This window comes from Peromyscus leucopus, chromosome 2 (genome assembly GCF_004664715.2).
Source record: "Peromyscus leucopus breed LL Stock chromosome 2, UCI_PerLeu_2.1, whole genome shotgun sequence".
Lineage (NCBI taxonomy): Eukaryota > Metazoa > Chordata > Mammalia > Rodentia > Cricetidae > Peromyscus > Peromyscus leucopus.
The window spans coordinates 17,090,284-17,106,740 of NC_051064.1; the positions used below are offsets into that span (position 1 = coordinate 17,090,284).

At 41.3% G+C, this 16,457-nt stretch overlaps 1 protein-coding gene across 5 annotated transcripts in view; it reads right to left on the reverse strand.

Annotated features, from left to right (window-relative positions):
- Positions 1–16,457, reverse strand: part of Runx1t1 (RUNX1 partner transcriptional co-repressor 1) — a 153,874-nt gene that overhangs the window by 126,225 nt on the left and 11,192 nt on the right. The window lies entirely within an intron of this gene.

The following is a 16,457-nucleotide window of genomic DNA, read 5'->3' on the forward strand; positions in this document are numbered from 1 at the left end:
AGAGAAGAAATCTTAGTTCAGAAACTGTTGGTGGACCAGTCTGTCAGATGGTAAATCTCTACTTTCTTCTTCTATGAGATCCAAATGTTCTCCCTTTCCCTGCTAGATTGGCAACGATGTTTTCATCCATTCAGAAACTCCATTGTGTGCCTACTACTCACTTACCACTGCCAGACCCAGTAGCATGAACCCCACAAGCAACACAACGATTGATTCAATTTTCTCTTGAATTCCTACAACCTACGAACTATAAGGGCTTAAGAAAACCATATGCACATCAAGTAGGAATTCAATAAATACAAAAGAAAATAGCTTCAGAAAAGCTATCTCAAAAATATTACCATAGATGATGCTGTATTTTTAGCCTAATTACTTCTTAGGGATTTCAGTGGGTAAATACATTCGTGTGAACAGCTCCTTAAACTGTGGGTTGCAGCCCTATATGGGGTCACTTAATTGAATATGGAGGTCATGAAAATTAGGCAGCGGTAAAAGGCTTCCACAAGGACTACAGCCAACAGTTAATTAAAAACTCAAAATCGGCAGGGACTGAGGTACTTCTGGCAGTGTTTGCCCAAGCTCTATGACATGGCTTCACTGCAACCTTAGTTCTGAGCACACATGTGCCCTGTGTGTTGTGTATGCCATCCCACAATGCCAATGGCTGCTGGCTGAAATACCTCAGCTCAGATTAGAGGTTGCTGAATATTATGAATTGCAGTGTTGCTACTGGACATATGGAGTTCTCTGATCTTCTAGAAACATCAGAAGGGTTTAATTACAGAAAACAAAGACTTCATAGTTTCCAATGTAACTCTTCAGCATGTATCAAATTAGTGTACTAGTGTATTTGGTTTCAAAAAATTGATGTTTGAGTTGCTGACTTGAGTTTCATTAAAAAAAAAAAATCATTAACTTAATTTTGGCTTGGGAAGAGGGCAGAAGATTCAACAATCTCTGAAATGGCCCTAAACATAGTTTGCCATTTTGTTCTATGAATTTATGCAAAGCAGCATTCTCAGTATTGATACTCATAAAATCAAAACATTGACCATCTCTGAAAAATGTTGAAGATGCACAAAACCTTCCAGTGTTAAATGTTCAGCCAAGACTTAACTTTTTATGTAAGAAAGTAATTAGTAACCAAACACGTTTTCAACTTTAGCAAAAGGAAGAAGTACATATCAACGTGTTATCTTAAAATAAAATTATTTATGATTTACTATCAGTGCTTGATTTATCATGTATTTATTTTATATACCTATACATACAGGATCATGTAAAAATTTATCAGACAGAAGGGGTCATGAGTTGAAACAGTCTAGTGGCCCTGCTCTGATATATTTCAAAGAAGTATTCCATTTAAGTATCTGAGTCTTTGATATGCCACCATGTGGCTCTGCTGTGAGTCAATGGTTGTTTCTGGTTCTTTATAGTCAAATAAAATAAAATATTCACAAATTAGGGAAAATACGGTACTAGATATTCCTTTGTTGGGAATTATCTCAAAGAACATCAAAACCAATCAGCTAGAAACTGAAAACATCTAATTTGCTATGAAAACTAATATTTTTATTAACAAATGAAAAAGGAAATACTTCAAACAAAAAGTAACCAAGATACATAGATATTTACAACATATTCCAATTATATAGATAGTTAAATACTGTGGGCAGAGGGGGGCCATTCAGAAAGAGAGAAATAAATACAATTGTAAATACTAAATAGGACTACATCTGGAAGATGCAATATATTTCTTTATAAAAACCAACTTCGTCATTTCCCATGCTTCTATGCCAAGGCAAGAAAAAATTAAATAAGTGAAAATAAAAACAGAGGCCAAACAAAAAATTGGGGCAAAAAAGAAAGTGGATGGACCTTTTCTTTTAGATTTCAGTCATGACATATGATAGTATTTTTTTGCTTCAGCAATTGTCAACAAAAGACATCAGAGAGCAACTGTCAACAAAAGACATGAGCTAATGACGTCTTGTGTGTCAGCTATGAGCCACAATTGACTGTCCCCTCTGAACAAATGAAGCTGAGGAAATAAACCTTGGTGTGTGTCTATTTCTTCCTATACATGCAGACTTAGGCCTCTTTTTAACAAAAAACAGTGTCAACAATTTCAGTTCTGAGGTACATAAAAGTATCATGTGAAGAAAGGGCCTCTGAGAGGCAAACTACATGACGAGAAGCCATCATTCTGGACAGAACACAGGGCTCCATTTCTGAACTTCACTTACAGCATCTTCCTTAGGAGGACTAGTGAGTTAGCAGGAAGACAATGTTACCAAATCCTTCAAATGTGCACATTTGTGATGTTCAAATGTTAGCAGAGTATACAAATACACGATCAAACACCACAGAATGCACACCTGAAGTCACTCATCAGCACCCTCCCCTCAGCTCCTCCTACGTGAAACATTATACCACCATCAATAGACTTTTGAAAGGAAAGAAGGTAGAGGGGGAAAGAGGAAGTGAGGGGAGGGGGAAAGAAAAAGGGAGGGAAGGAGGAAGAGAGAGAGAGGGAAAGGGAGGGAGAGAGAGAGGAGAAGCTAGCCAATCCCTGGACTTGGAGTCTATTTGTATCTCATAACATTAAACTCTTCCCATATGAAATGGTAATAAAGTGAACAACAGTAATCAACATTATGACATATATGTTCAAACATTTGTGTACCTGTTCCACAGTAAAGTATCTATCACACATCAATGACAGGAAGATTTCCAAATTTTCCTTTATCTTTAATAATTTCTTTGTTCAACCCTCAGCCCTCAAATTCACAAAACCTCTTCATGGGGGGGCACACATACACTGAGGAAAGTCTGAAAGCTGAGCTCCACTAAGGATAGAATGCCCCCCAACAATTTGTAGCTCTACAAGAGTGTTATTAAAAAAGCTCAATGTGCTGTATTACCATGGAAATTGTGGAAAACATACATTCCCAAACAAATATTACTTTTTCTCAATGGTATGAAGTAATGAAAAGCACATGTTTAAATCTGCGATGTGTGCAGTAGTTCAAGCTGCAGCTAATAGAAAATACAGAAAGTGAACTCTGCTATATAAAGGATTCTTGTTACAGAAATATAATGTGAAAGCCAGATGCAGACAGAAAACCTTAATCACAGATGGGAATGTAATCACTGGCATACAGAATACGTTTTTGATCAATCTTAACCATATGCTCAATGTATTTATTTTCTAAGGAATGCAATAACTTGAGCGAACCTTCTATTTGAATTCAGTTAACCTCATATTTATAATGCTTTTATCTTACTCCCCCATCCCTTCAATGTGTACACTGAGCCAAGGTTTTAAAAGGAAGCGCTGCTGGCCTTGGCAAATCATTCTTGTATCAGTTTATCTTTCAAAAATGTAATAGGATGTAAAGACTACACACATCAAAATCAACCTCTGAAGAGCTCAAGTGCAGCTGCCCATACAGTACTGCTCAATCACTGCCAGGAAACCTTTCACTGCCTAGACACATTCTCGGGAGACTTCCATCAACATCTGAGCAAGTTGTTCTTTTAGAAAATAATACGTGATTATTCAAAAAAGTGAACATTTACACATACTTGTTTTATCTATCAACCCTGATTGGCTAAACTTTAACATTGCTTGACTGAAAACATTTTCTAGAATAAAGAACATGCATTTACAGGAAACAAATCCCACAACTAGCTGTTGGTTTATGAAAGCAACCTACTGTATCTAAGAAGACAGGACCTTGTGTCCCCGCATTCAGCAAGGTTTGGGATTTCTTTGGAGGCACTCATATTGAAGATACCCTTCACTCTGAAGAAGACGGAAGAACTCAGCGGCTCAACCCAGACTACAGACTTTACTCAACCTCTAACAGGATGCAACTGGACATTGTGTTTTATAGTGTCCCATGCCACAGGTCATGGGAACTACATTTCAGAATCCTAGTCCCACAGGCTTCCTTAAGCTTCCATGACACACACTCATGCATATTCTAGTAACTACCCACCTCCGGGTACACTCAAAGACACACAGCTCTCACCCTTGTCCCATCAACCAAGACCTACAATAGCAGTTGTCAGCCTTTTCTCCAGCCTTCAACACATACCCCTTCCCTGCATATGCTTCCACACAGAACGCTCCATCTCTTCCTTACAGCTTCGTCTCTGGCCCGCAAGGCTCTGCTCACTGACTGGACTCACTGACAGCTAGATCCCTCATGACACTCAGACCTCACTCCAGTACTCATCTCCAAAAAAGTTTTCAAGCCATGGCGATTTCTGTCACCCCCACCACTGCCATCATTTTAATATTATTTCCTGATTGTCATCACTGTATCTGACACTATAAGATACATCCCACTGGCTTTTTGATTATGCCTCCCTCCCCCATTCCAAGTTCTGAGAGGATTCCTACCTGTTTTTCTTATCACCCTATACTCCATATTTCACACTGTACTTGGCACATAAAAACAACCCAGAATAAAAGGAATCAAACACATGAACCTACTTAATGAAGTTCCATAGTGGCCCAATTCATCTCTTAAGAAATTCATGAATCTTTTCCTAGATAGCTATTGATCATGTGATCTTTCTGTGTTATTGAGACTGCCATAGGACTGTCATCTCTATCAGGCTTGGCTACCTTCTTCCTGCTAGATGCTATGTGTAAGCATCCCTTCCCATGGGTGCTGTACAGTCATAGTCCAAGAAAAGAACTACTCAGACCTATAAGGCCAGCACTGACCCCAACCCAGAAGAGAACCCTGTGACTGACAATTGCAGCTTATGCCCATATAATCTGTGATGGTGAGTCTTAACTAGAGTGAGAAATGTCTAAGGCATTAGTAAGGAAAGCACGCTTCTCGGTATGTCTGAGAGGGCAGTCCAGAAATGTTTGGTATCTGGAACAACAACTGAAGGTGGGAAGGAGAGATCTGCCCTGAATGTACAGCATCATCCAATAGGATGAAGGCCCAAAGGGAGCAAAATGGGAAGAATGAGCCATGGGCCAGCAGAGGTGGCCCACTTTCTCTTACCTTCTCTGTTGTGTGGCCATGATATAAACAGCCTCCTCCCCAACATGCTCCCATCCCTGTGATTACTTTGCTTCATCACAGGCCTGCAGGAGTAGCTGGCCTCTGCACCACAACCTCTGAAACAGTGAGCAAACTAAGCCTTCCCTGCTTTAAATTGTTTCTCTTGGCTATTTGTTACATAACAAAATATTACCCCTGAGTTAAAGGTGTACACTTACTGTAGCAAGTTTTAGGCATAGACTTCTCTCAGTTGAGTCTGTGAGGAAAGAGATCTCATAGATTCTCTCTAGGCCTTCAGATCTTCCATTGGTGCAGCACACTCATCCCAAGAAAGAGCGTTAGTTCCTTTATGAGTATGGTCAGTTGCTCTGCTTGACACAAGAAAGGGGGTAGCACTGACAGAATGCTTCACCTCATCCTTGCAGCCTCATCGCCTGCCCTCAAGACTTTGCACACCCCGAGGCATGGCTAGATCCTAAGGCGACCTCAGAAATAGTTTCCCAGCAATGCATGGGAATTCCTCTCACACCCGCCATTCCCATCATACTAACATTATTTTCTGTCTTCATTGCTTCTAACCCTGTATGGACACATCTGACTGTCTTTTTATTAACTGTCTCCCTCTTACTTGATTTGCTCGTTCTCCTATCCCCCATACATGGCTTACACTTAACACATAGCAATAATCCAGAATGAAAAGAATCACAAAATGAACAGAGCTAAAGTCACATCACAGTGGCCCAATTCAACTCTTGGGACTTTCACAAACCTTTATTGGCTGTGCAATCTCTCTTTGGTTTTCAAATTGCCATAATGCTCGGGTCTTCATCAGGCTTGGCCACCTTCTTCCGGGTAGACGCTATGTATCAGAGCCCTATGCCACCTGTGCTGGTCAGTAAAAGGCTTTCGGATGATGGTTCTGACCATTAGAACAAAAGCAAAGGTCTTGTCTCAAAACTGACCTGCTGAAATCACCATTTTCCTTTCTGAAAGTTACTACTGTACTAGCAGTAGAATTCAGTGTCATTGCCATCAGCTAACAAATCAGACTACAGCACTCACTAGGATGCAGGTAAGTTCTTTGAACTGACAAAGAAAACAGTAACTGTTAATGAATGCATTGTGGTTTAGTTTTTCTCCTATAATTTCATCTGTGAAAGACCGTCTCTAGTGTATAAAAGAAGAGAGAAACTATGTCCAAAGATTGGACTCTTCAAATAAAGGTACCTATTCCATGCTGGCAACCTTCACATAAAAAGAAAAGGAGATTCTGGAAGTTTCTGCATCTGGAGTTGATGTCACCTCTGTTAAGGAGATTCTACAACCTCCCAGCTGCAAGCATGGTCTCCACACAGGTACCCCTTATTACCTTTTCTTAAAAAATCCAAAAATCTCTCTCAACCCTCATCCCCTTCTACCTTTCTGCCTCAAAAACTTGCAAATGTAGGGTATTTTCAAACACTAAGCAGTAACTTTTCCAAAAGTAATGAAAAGTCTTGTTTTCCATCTTTGGTATAATTCTCCCCTGCAGCCTGTGTGGCCACCCCTATTTACAGGGCTGTTTCTAGCTGGTGAGATTTAAAGACCTCCAGGAGAGTGGTAATAAGCCCTGAGATGGTGATGATGCCTTAAAGCAAGGAAGTCCGACCTTGCCCATGACCACACCATACAGGGTCAGGTGAGGTTGGCCAAGTGAGGTGGCTCCCATCTGGGTGGATCTGACAGCAGAGAAAAGAGAACTGTCACCTTACTGGCTTTCTCCTTCGGCACTTATATTCCCTTTAGGGCCTGGGCCATGATGTGCTACTATGTATTCCCAGCAGGTCTTCCTTCCTCAGTTAACCCTCTCAGGAAAAGCCCTCACAGACATGCCCAAAAGTCTGCCCCATTAATGCACTAGGCATTTCTTAATCCAGTCAGGCTGACAAAATTAAGCATCACAGAAGGTATTGTATTTTTAGGCACTGCTATAACATACAAGCCAAAATATGGCTGCAAATAATTGAACATTTTAAAAGAGAACACAATAAAAAAGGGACCAAGTTGGAAAGAGGTGGAGCAAGAAAACAAAAGACTTGCTGTTGAAACTAAAGTTAGCTCTTCAGTTTTAGTCATTAAATCTTTCCAGAGAACTTTAAGTAAATAACTTGAGCTCAAGGTGTGAGCTTTTTCACTATTTAACAAAGCATCAAAAGGACCCCAGCTGTTCCATCCATACTCCCAACCCCAAGGAGCCTGTAAACCACCTAAATCTCTGTCAGGAGAGAGGCCATAGCCTCAAAGGGAAAGCTGCACCAAAGGCTGAGGAGAAGGAATAGTGGACCTAGTCCCTTCCCTCAGAAAGCACACAAGGGGGCAGGTACAAGAGCACAGAGCCAAGGCTGAGCTATGGCCAGGCACATGCCCCTACTCCCATAGTCAAGCTGAACCATTCAGTATTTCCCAAACAAAGGGATGACCACAAAAAGAAGACACATTGGAAGTTTCTAGAATAGAATTCCATAGTTGGGAAGCCCCAAAACAGCAACCTCATGACATGACAGTGGTGTGTATCTCATCCCTGTCAACCTCCCCATGTCCTTTGAGGCCATGATGCTATGGTCTGGGTGAGAACTGCGTCTAAAGGGAAAGAATGTGACAAGGGACCTGTGAACCAAGCCTCCTCTCAGGGACCCTCCACTGCCCTTGGGCAGGAAAGGGACAGTTACTTTCTCCCAGATGGGCAAAGTCCTGCGCCAGTGAGCCCCAGGCTCACACTGCAGCCTGTTATTCTGACTCAGATAATGCCACAAAACACACAGTAAAAGCTTGGCACCTAAGTACCTGCTTCTCAGACCAAGAGTGCCTGGGCCTCCTTTTCGTCTACAAGCAACAGTGCTGCCAGCCTCTTGCACGTCCGCCACAACTAGAACTACGTGCAGTTACACTCCCTTTTTATCTAATGATATAGCTAAAATATGATTCTCTACTAATAGCATAATTTGGCCTTGTAAAAAAGGATTGTTTTTGAGTTCTAGGTCAGCATGGTCTACAAAGCGAGTTCCAGGACAGCTTGGGATATGTAGAAACAAACAAACAAACAAAAAAGGATTGTTTTATGGTGAAGTTTTGGGGGGATTTTTAACTGTGAAAATTAATTTTTATCAAGCTTAGTTGATAACAGAAGAAAAATTCATCAAAAGTCAATTCTGACGGATCTGATTAAAACCCAAAAGTGAAGATGAACAAAGTGTTTTCATATTAAGCGACAATGCAAAAAGCAAGGCAAAGAGATACATCCTGGTAAAAATATGTATTTCTCAATTTAGGGTATTGATAAATATGAATATTAAGGGAAGATACAACAAGGGAAAGTATTTGATATATATATAAGCACAGACACAGACAAAACAAAACAAAAACCCTCAGGAAATATCCTAAAACTCCAGTGTTCTCTGATCAATATCCATACGGTTGGTGTATTGTGACTTTAGAAGTGACATGTTTGCTATGTTGTACTTTATTGACAATTTATATGACAGCTTTTAGGTCCTGGCAGCCATGGTGATTGGAAAAAAAAGGTTGGATAAAAATCACTGCCAATATATATATATATATAGCATGGAGGTCCCTAGGACGACTGTGGCATATAATAAATTTCAGTTTTACTCAATTATTGAAAAAAAATAGCCAAATGAATAGAAACACATGAACTATGAACCAAAGGCTGAGGGGCTCCCAGCTGGATCAGGCCCTCTGAATAGGTGAGACAGTTGATTGGCTTGATCAGTTTGGGAGGCATCTAGGCAGTGGGACCAAGTCCTGTGCTCAATGCATGAATTGGCTGTTTGAAACCAGGAACTTATGCAGGGACACTTGGCTTAGTCTGGGAGGAAGGGACTGGACCTCCCTGGACTGAGTCTACCAAGTTGATCACAGTCCTCGGGGGAGGACTTGTCCTGGAGGAGGTGGGAATGGAGGGTGGGCTGGGGGAAAGGGTAGGGCGTGGGAGGGGGGAGAATAGGGGAACCCATGGCTGATATGTAGAACTGAATGGTATTGTAAAATAAAAAATATATATCACAAAAAAAAAAAAAAAAAAAAATCACTGCCAAAATACAATAAACCTTATTGGGATAATTCACTGTAATATTTTCCAACCACCTGCATGCTGCAACTTATAGGTAACAATATGATCTTAGGAATTTTATTCTAAAAGCCCTCATTCACAGGGTTTTTGACTGATGTTTTTGAAACGGCTATGCCTTCGCCTCATATGGCCTCATGTGGCTAGGATCACAAGGGTGAGCCAGCATGTCAGGTTCATACATAGTTTCAATGTTGATATTGTATCTTCTGATACTAAATTCTCTTAAATGGGGATGATACAGAGTGATTTAATAATAAAGTATAATGTTTACTACTGTCTTTTAGCATATCAAAAGAGTTACTCTACTTTTCTGAGGTCTCCATTTTAAAATAAAAACTATGGTTTCACACATGATACTATATTAAGTTTTCTATATTTTGATTGTAAAAAATAAAAAAAACATTAATTTCCATTCTAGCAACAATATTTTAACGTGTATTTGTTCTGGCCTAAAGAAGACTAGAAAAGCTTTATTACATAAAAATGTATTTGATCTAAAGACAATTCTTAGCGCATTAAAGAAATGGAACTAGGTTCAAAGACTTTATGGGAAAACTATTCTTCCTTTACCCTCAAGAGCACAAAGCCTGCAATCTGCTGAATGTCAGTTTCCAGGACTGTCCCTGTTCCCATCAACTGACCTTTGACACTTTACCTGTCATTCCCACCTTCTCACTGCTATATAATATTAGAATTGAAAGAAGCTTTATAAATTATCTTGTAACCAAATCTCAATGTTTACACTATATAAACACATATAAAACAGAGGTGGCTTTTGCAGAATGGGAGGCTAAAGGCTTAGAACTCAGCAGGCATGAGCACTTCTTGCTCTCCCACATACCCAGAAGGTATCTATAGAAAAATTGGTCACAGTCATCTGAAAGAATTTCAGAGAGCCAAACCCACGAGAGAGACAAGCCCCAAAGAGGTCAAAATGTACCTGTGTAACCACATCTACCACTTGGTAGTGCCATCTGCATGCTGCTCCCTCCCCCCGCAAAGGTAGCTGAAACCTTGAGAGTGCCTTGGGTTGAAGTATCCAAATGACTGCTCAGATCCTCTCTGAGACTGGGACTCCATGAGTCTGTATCAGGGCAGGGAGGCCATTCCTTAAACAAACACCCAAAGTAAGTCCAAAGTTCTCGAAAGCTAAGTGCACTGCAGAGTTCATCTGGTTGTCAACGTTCCCCTCTATCCATGCTCTGATTATTTTTTCTTGGAAATGTCTCTTGTGTCTTGCTCTTCCTTTCCATCCTAGTAACACAATCATGACCACCCTTCTGCAGTACCTACCACCTGAACTGCGGAAACAAGGCGGTGGAGCTGTAGCTCACAGGTAGAATGCTGACTTAGTATGCACAACACCCTGCATTCAATCCCCAGCATAGAAAACAAAGCAAAGAGCCACAATAAATAAACTGATAGCAGCATACCACTTGGTCTGGGGCTCCATAGCTTTCCTACCTTGCTGCATTAGACCCATCACAGCAGAGTCAACTCCAGAGGACCAATTTTCACGAGGCTCAGGGTCTCACCTAGGCTGGGATATCTTTTCCTTACACTGGCTTTAGATTTGCTTCCTAATGGTATCTGTTGTTCAAAAGAAGTTCAACTAGAGAAACTCATTTACTATAAAATTTTAACTAACCTGGCTTTACAGTAGGAAAAGGATGCAAGGCCCCAAGCCCCAGCAGGGACCTTCCATGCTACTTCCCAGAGAAGACATTGTCCAAGGCAAGTGTTTAACCCACAAGCCACAAATGGTCTTTTGCTCTTCCTCTGCACTCATTACCCCAAGGCCTTTTGTTTGCTAATGCATTTCCCACCTCCTCTCCCTCTCCACCCCAGGACTCCAATTTTGTAGAGCTCTACTGACCAATAACAACAACCAGGCTTTGAAAAATCCTCCCTGCCTGTCTCAAGAAGAAAAGCTTAAATGTCAACTTATTAATGAGAAGGAGAAAGATGGCTCAGCAGGTAAGAACACTTTTTGCTCTTCCAGAGGACCAGAATTTAGTTCCTAACACCCACATTGGGTTGTTACAACTACCTGTAACTCAGCTCCAAGGGATCCAATACCCTCTTTTGATCTCTGTGGGTATACATTCACATGCAGCCCATACTCACACAGACACAGATACACACAGAGACACACAGACACACACACACACACACACACACACACACACACACACACACACACACAGGGAGAGAAAGAGAGGATAAAAATGAATCCCATTTATTGTAACACTTAGTTAGTAATCAAGGTATACTATTGTAACTATTAAAACTGTCCCTTGCCGGGCAGTGGTGGCGCATGCCTTTAATCCCAGCACTCGGGAGGTAGAGGTAGGAGGATCTCTGTGAGTTCGAGGCCAGCCTGGGCTACCAAGTGAGTCCCAGGAAAGGCGCAAAACTACAGAGAAACCCTGTCTCGAAATATCAACAACAACAACAACAACAAAAAAAAACTGTCCCAAATAGGTTTGCTACGCAGTGGGCCCTGGACCCCACTACCTGCCTTAGGTCTCCTCCTAGCAGCCTGCCTTACACACAGCAGCTGATTCCTTTGCAGGAGTACACATTTCATTTTTCATCAGTCACTCTAAGAAGTGTCTTTACCAGGCTCACACAGCTGGTGTGTGACTCTTGAGAAAGCCACCTTGGGTTTCATCGGCTGCCTCTTTCCTCTTTTACTGCTCTTCACATCTATGTCTTGCCCTAGTGTTTCCTGCCTGCTCCCCTGTGGTCAACTGAAAGCTTAACTTGAACATGTCAGTCAATGGAGACGCATCATACTTCTTTTCCCTTTCCGGCATCACTGACATTCCCCACCCCACCTTATTTAAACAAAAGGATGAGAAGTCACTGCCTATTTACTACTATCCATGAGAGGTCAGATGTGGATTTCCTTTCTAGATAATTACAGCTAGAAGTGAGAATGCAAATGTGAGCAGGTGAGCAGGGGGACGGGAAAGTAGAAAGGACAATGTTTACCTGACACACCCTAGAAGTCAAAGCATTCTAACAGTTACTTAAGGACACTTTCACAGGAAAGGATTACCATGTCAATCTGATAAACGCCACAGTTCTAGTCCCACTATTATCTGCTCTTCTTCTCTGTTGTGTTTGCTCATCACTGTGTATATAACATGTGCATGGACTCCGAAAATAAACTTGCAGTCTTTCAGGATCGAGCCCATCTTCCTCTCTCTTGTGGCCAGGGAAAGGGACGGGCACTTGTACATGGATTAACCAACAAGACCGACTAACTCATTTCCTAAGACTGTACCGAAAGCACAACTAGCACCAAGTGCCAGGCGGGAAGCGATGTGAAACATTCGCTGCAGTGTGCCATGCCATTTCCTGGCATCGTTATCAGCGCGGGGCCCTTTTGAGGATCACCATCTGTCTACTTGTCCACAGCACTCGGCTCTGATCATCTGAGTGTTACTAGGTGAACTCTAACAAGTCCAGCAAGAGAGTCCTACCAAATGCTCTGTATAAAACACCTCACAACAGCCTCCTTTACCCTGTCACCTGGCCACACAGCTCTGCTTCCTCTCAGGTCATCACAAGATCCCTAACCCTTCCAACTTCTTTACAATCTTCCATGACATCTCTTGGGAATATGTTACCTAATTTATCTTAGATAATATACAATCCAATGAACTCAAGTTTTAATGAAGAACTTTCCTTTGTGGCAAAGAATTTCCATCTAGTTTTACACTGTACTTTGAACATCAATGTAAAACTATTCTGTGGCCTATGAAGTAAGAGTGATTCCCATGACTTCCATTTCTAATGAAAATTGAAAACAGCATTATGCTCAAGCCCTGCCAGCCAAAGAACTCCTTAGCAAATAGCACGTTTCTTGGATGACAATAAAGTGTTCATCTTGATCAAACCAAACACATGCAATCACTCCTACTTGTCAAAGCCCTGCTTTATGTAGTGATTTCACAAATGTGGAAATTTAAGACAAACTTCTAGTGTCTGTACTTTAATCTCTATGGATTTACTAACAGGAAACAAATACACAGACAAGGTGCTGACGACAATAACTAATTTTTTTAATTCTTCAGACAAAGCATGTGGTCAAGTTCTCAGGTTTGTTTTAAGTCTTGATTTTAGTCACATGGCAATGTACTCCTCATTTAAATAAGTTGTTACCAGTTCCTGCCCACAAAGTTATTTAAAGAGGTCATCTTCTACATCTTTCCAGTGACTCCAGACTTTGAGACTATAGTGAATGTTCACTGATGACATTCGCTTTCCACTCCCTTTACCTCTCTCCTATGGCCTGGCGCAAGGCCACAGTCTTTCCCAGCGACTGTGAAGGAAAAGCATAAAACCTACTCTCTTTAACAGAAGTCCCTCCTCACTGCATAAACAGATCCATTCTCCTATCACTGTCCCTGAAAAAGGTGAGTAATGACTAATAATACTTGTCACAGTCACCTAAGGTTCAGGATGTCTCTGGAAGCCTGGTTCCCTCTTCCCAGTACATTTTATCCTCATGCAGATGGGTGGAGAGCTAGTAAGGCTCTACTGCACCCCCCACTCCCACTCCCACTCATGTGAAGGCAAACAGTGCCCCCAACCCACTGTCAACAGTGAATACACACAATGCTTGTAAGGAAACTCCTAAGTCGACTCCTGGTGTCTAGTAGGCATTCACCTAGGAGACACCCTCATCTTGCCTCTTAAGAGTTCATCTGAAAACCAGGATATATCTTAAGCTCCCAAGCAAGTCAGTGAATGAACTGAAAGACCATCACACTTTACCTCTCAGGGCACTACATTTCCACACCAGGCCTTTCTTTTCATAACATAGAGTGCTATATGCCACACAACCAGTTACAACCTAAACTTCTCTAGGGTAAAAGATGCTACAAAATCTTTCTCTCCTACCTGGGTGTGGAGAGCTAAGGAGCAAAGGCAGCGAGAACTGAGTTGCAGGCCAGCAACTTATACATCAGCCTGAGCTACATAGCGCTGCCTTATCCAAAACAAACAAACAAACAAAAACCAAAAAGCAACTCCCCATTCCTCTCAACTGTCAGACAAAAGCATCTTAAGATGACAGAACAAAAGATCAATATATATAGCGATCCACTGGGGTGGGAAAGCCTGGGGACGCTGGGTAAAAATCTGTTCCAGGATGTTAGGTAGATCAAAACAGGGACTACAGCAGCAGCTCATGGGTGCAGTGCAGGATGCACTTATTAGGGGCAGATAGATGAGTGACATGAGATTTAAAAAGATGGACACATTGACACACATTAGGGAAGATCTAGGGATATGTTAGCAGGGACCAGTTGCTTCCTGCTCAGTGTGCCAGAAAGGTGGATTAAATAAAAGAAAATTGTTTTTTGGGGAGACCACCAAAACAGGTATTCAGAGAATAAGTCCTAATTATGAGAACTCAAGCACAAAGTAGATCAGTTTGGGAAACACAAGAACACCTTAGTTTTAAAAACTGTGGTTAAAGCTGAGTATATTTGAGTATCCCTTTAATCTAAGCACATGGGAGGCAGAGGCAGGCAGATCTCTGTGAGTTCAAGGCCAGCCTGGCCTACAGAGTGAGTTCTAGTACAGCCAGGAATACATAGTAAGACCTTGCTTTAAAAAAAATAATTAATTAATTAAAGTAAATAAAATTTTGGCCAAAAGTAAAACCAGGACAGAGCTGTGGCTAGTCTGAGCCATGGGTTGGAGTTCTTTGACAGAAAGAAAGTGAGATGTTAGCTAATTATTCACTTCAAGTCTATGATGAAAATGTATGTGAGAGTTAGGGCCAAGATCCCAGTAAGTCGGTCTCTGTCATCTGTTGATTATTTACCGTTCTCCCAAGACAACTGTGTGGCAGTCCCTGGCATCCCAGAGCACACTCTGAAGTTGTCTTTGCCCCAGATATTAAAAGACTAATGAGGCCAGTCAATCGTTTTCCCCAAGGCACTTACAGTATTTAGATGTGAAAACTCACTGGAAAATTTACATTTGTGTTCTTTGTATTTTTCTTTCACGGTATCTATATTCTAAGTGCCTTCTCCAGTCACCCTAACACTGATTTGTCTTGAGACTTTGGTCAGTACAACAGCTATAAAAACAAAGAACTATGTCATTCTTTCCTGAGTTCTGAGTTATAATACACAAGATGTCATAAACTGAAACTACAAAGTAGGCATTCCACACCCAGTCTACGCGGTGCTGGGGATAAATGGAGGACATGGCAGAGCTAAGCAAGCATTCTATCCATTGAGCTACATCTCCAGCTCCAAAGAAGAGGATTTTTAAGCTTGTCTATCTGTCACTGAAAATATCACTGGCTTTTGTGAGTGGTTTGTAACTTTTTCCAACAAGAAAGCACCATGCCTTAAACTTCCCCGGAAGAACTTTATCAATGGTTCCAATAGAAGAGCTTGAACATCACACCATAATTGTGAAGACCCAGGAAACTCCTCTCTCCTGGGCATATAAAGTACTGCAGCTTCAGCACAGAGCATCCTAAGCAATGGGGCTGTGGTTGTGAACACGTTTTTTGAATGATTTGTGATTTAGCTTCTCCTTCTCCTTCGCCTTCTTCCTCTTCTCCTTTTTCTCTCTCCCTGTCTCTCTCTATCTCTATCTCTCTATCTCTATCTCTGGAGAGAGGGGTTGTGAGACAGTTTCAAGCTAGCCTCAAGCTTACTATGTAGCCAAGGATGACTTTGAACCCTTAATCCTTCTACTTCCACCTCCCAAGTGCTGAGATTATGGGTGTAAGTCATCATGCTTGGCTCAGACTCTTTCCTTGAAAGTGGAAAAAATACATATATCAAAGAATATACCCATATGGTAGCAAACTTACTTAATTACATGCCAGAGCACCATAATACTGGACTGTTCATTGTGTTTCAGGTTGGAAATGACACTCCTTAAGAGCAGTATTCTTCATCCAATTGCAGTCACATAATCATTCATTCAATAACGCATCCAGTTTTATTCTTCAACTTCTTATTGCAAACTAGTGTTTCAAAAGAAACACTACATTTGTAAATCAACATGTTCATGTGTCATCATCAGTATCTGTCTTCCCCTTCCTCCTTTGTTGAGCTGGTCTGAGTTTACCTGTGAAGAATGTATCCAGCAACTCAAGTGTGAAGCCACAAGCTACACAGCTAATTGATTCTGGACACTGATCAGGTCTCACCCAGGACAAATGACTTTAGCTACAAGTCAAGCCAAGTGCAATCAATGATTGAATCAATATCTAACCTCTCCACATATCTTCTTACTCCCTTACATTTCTG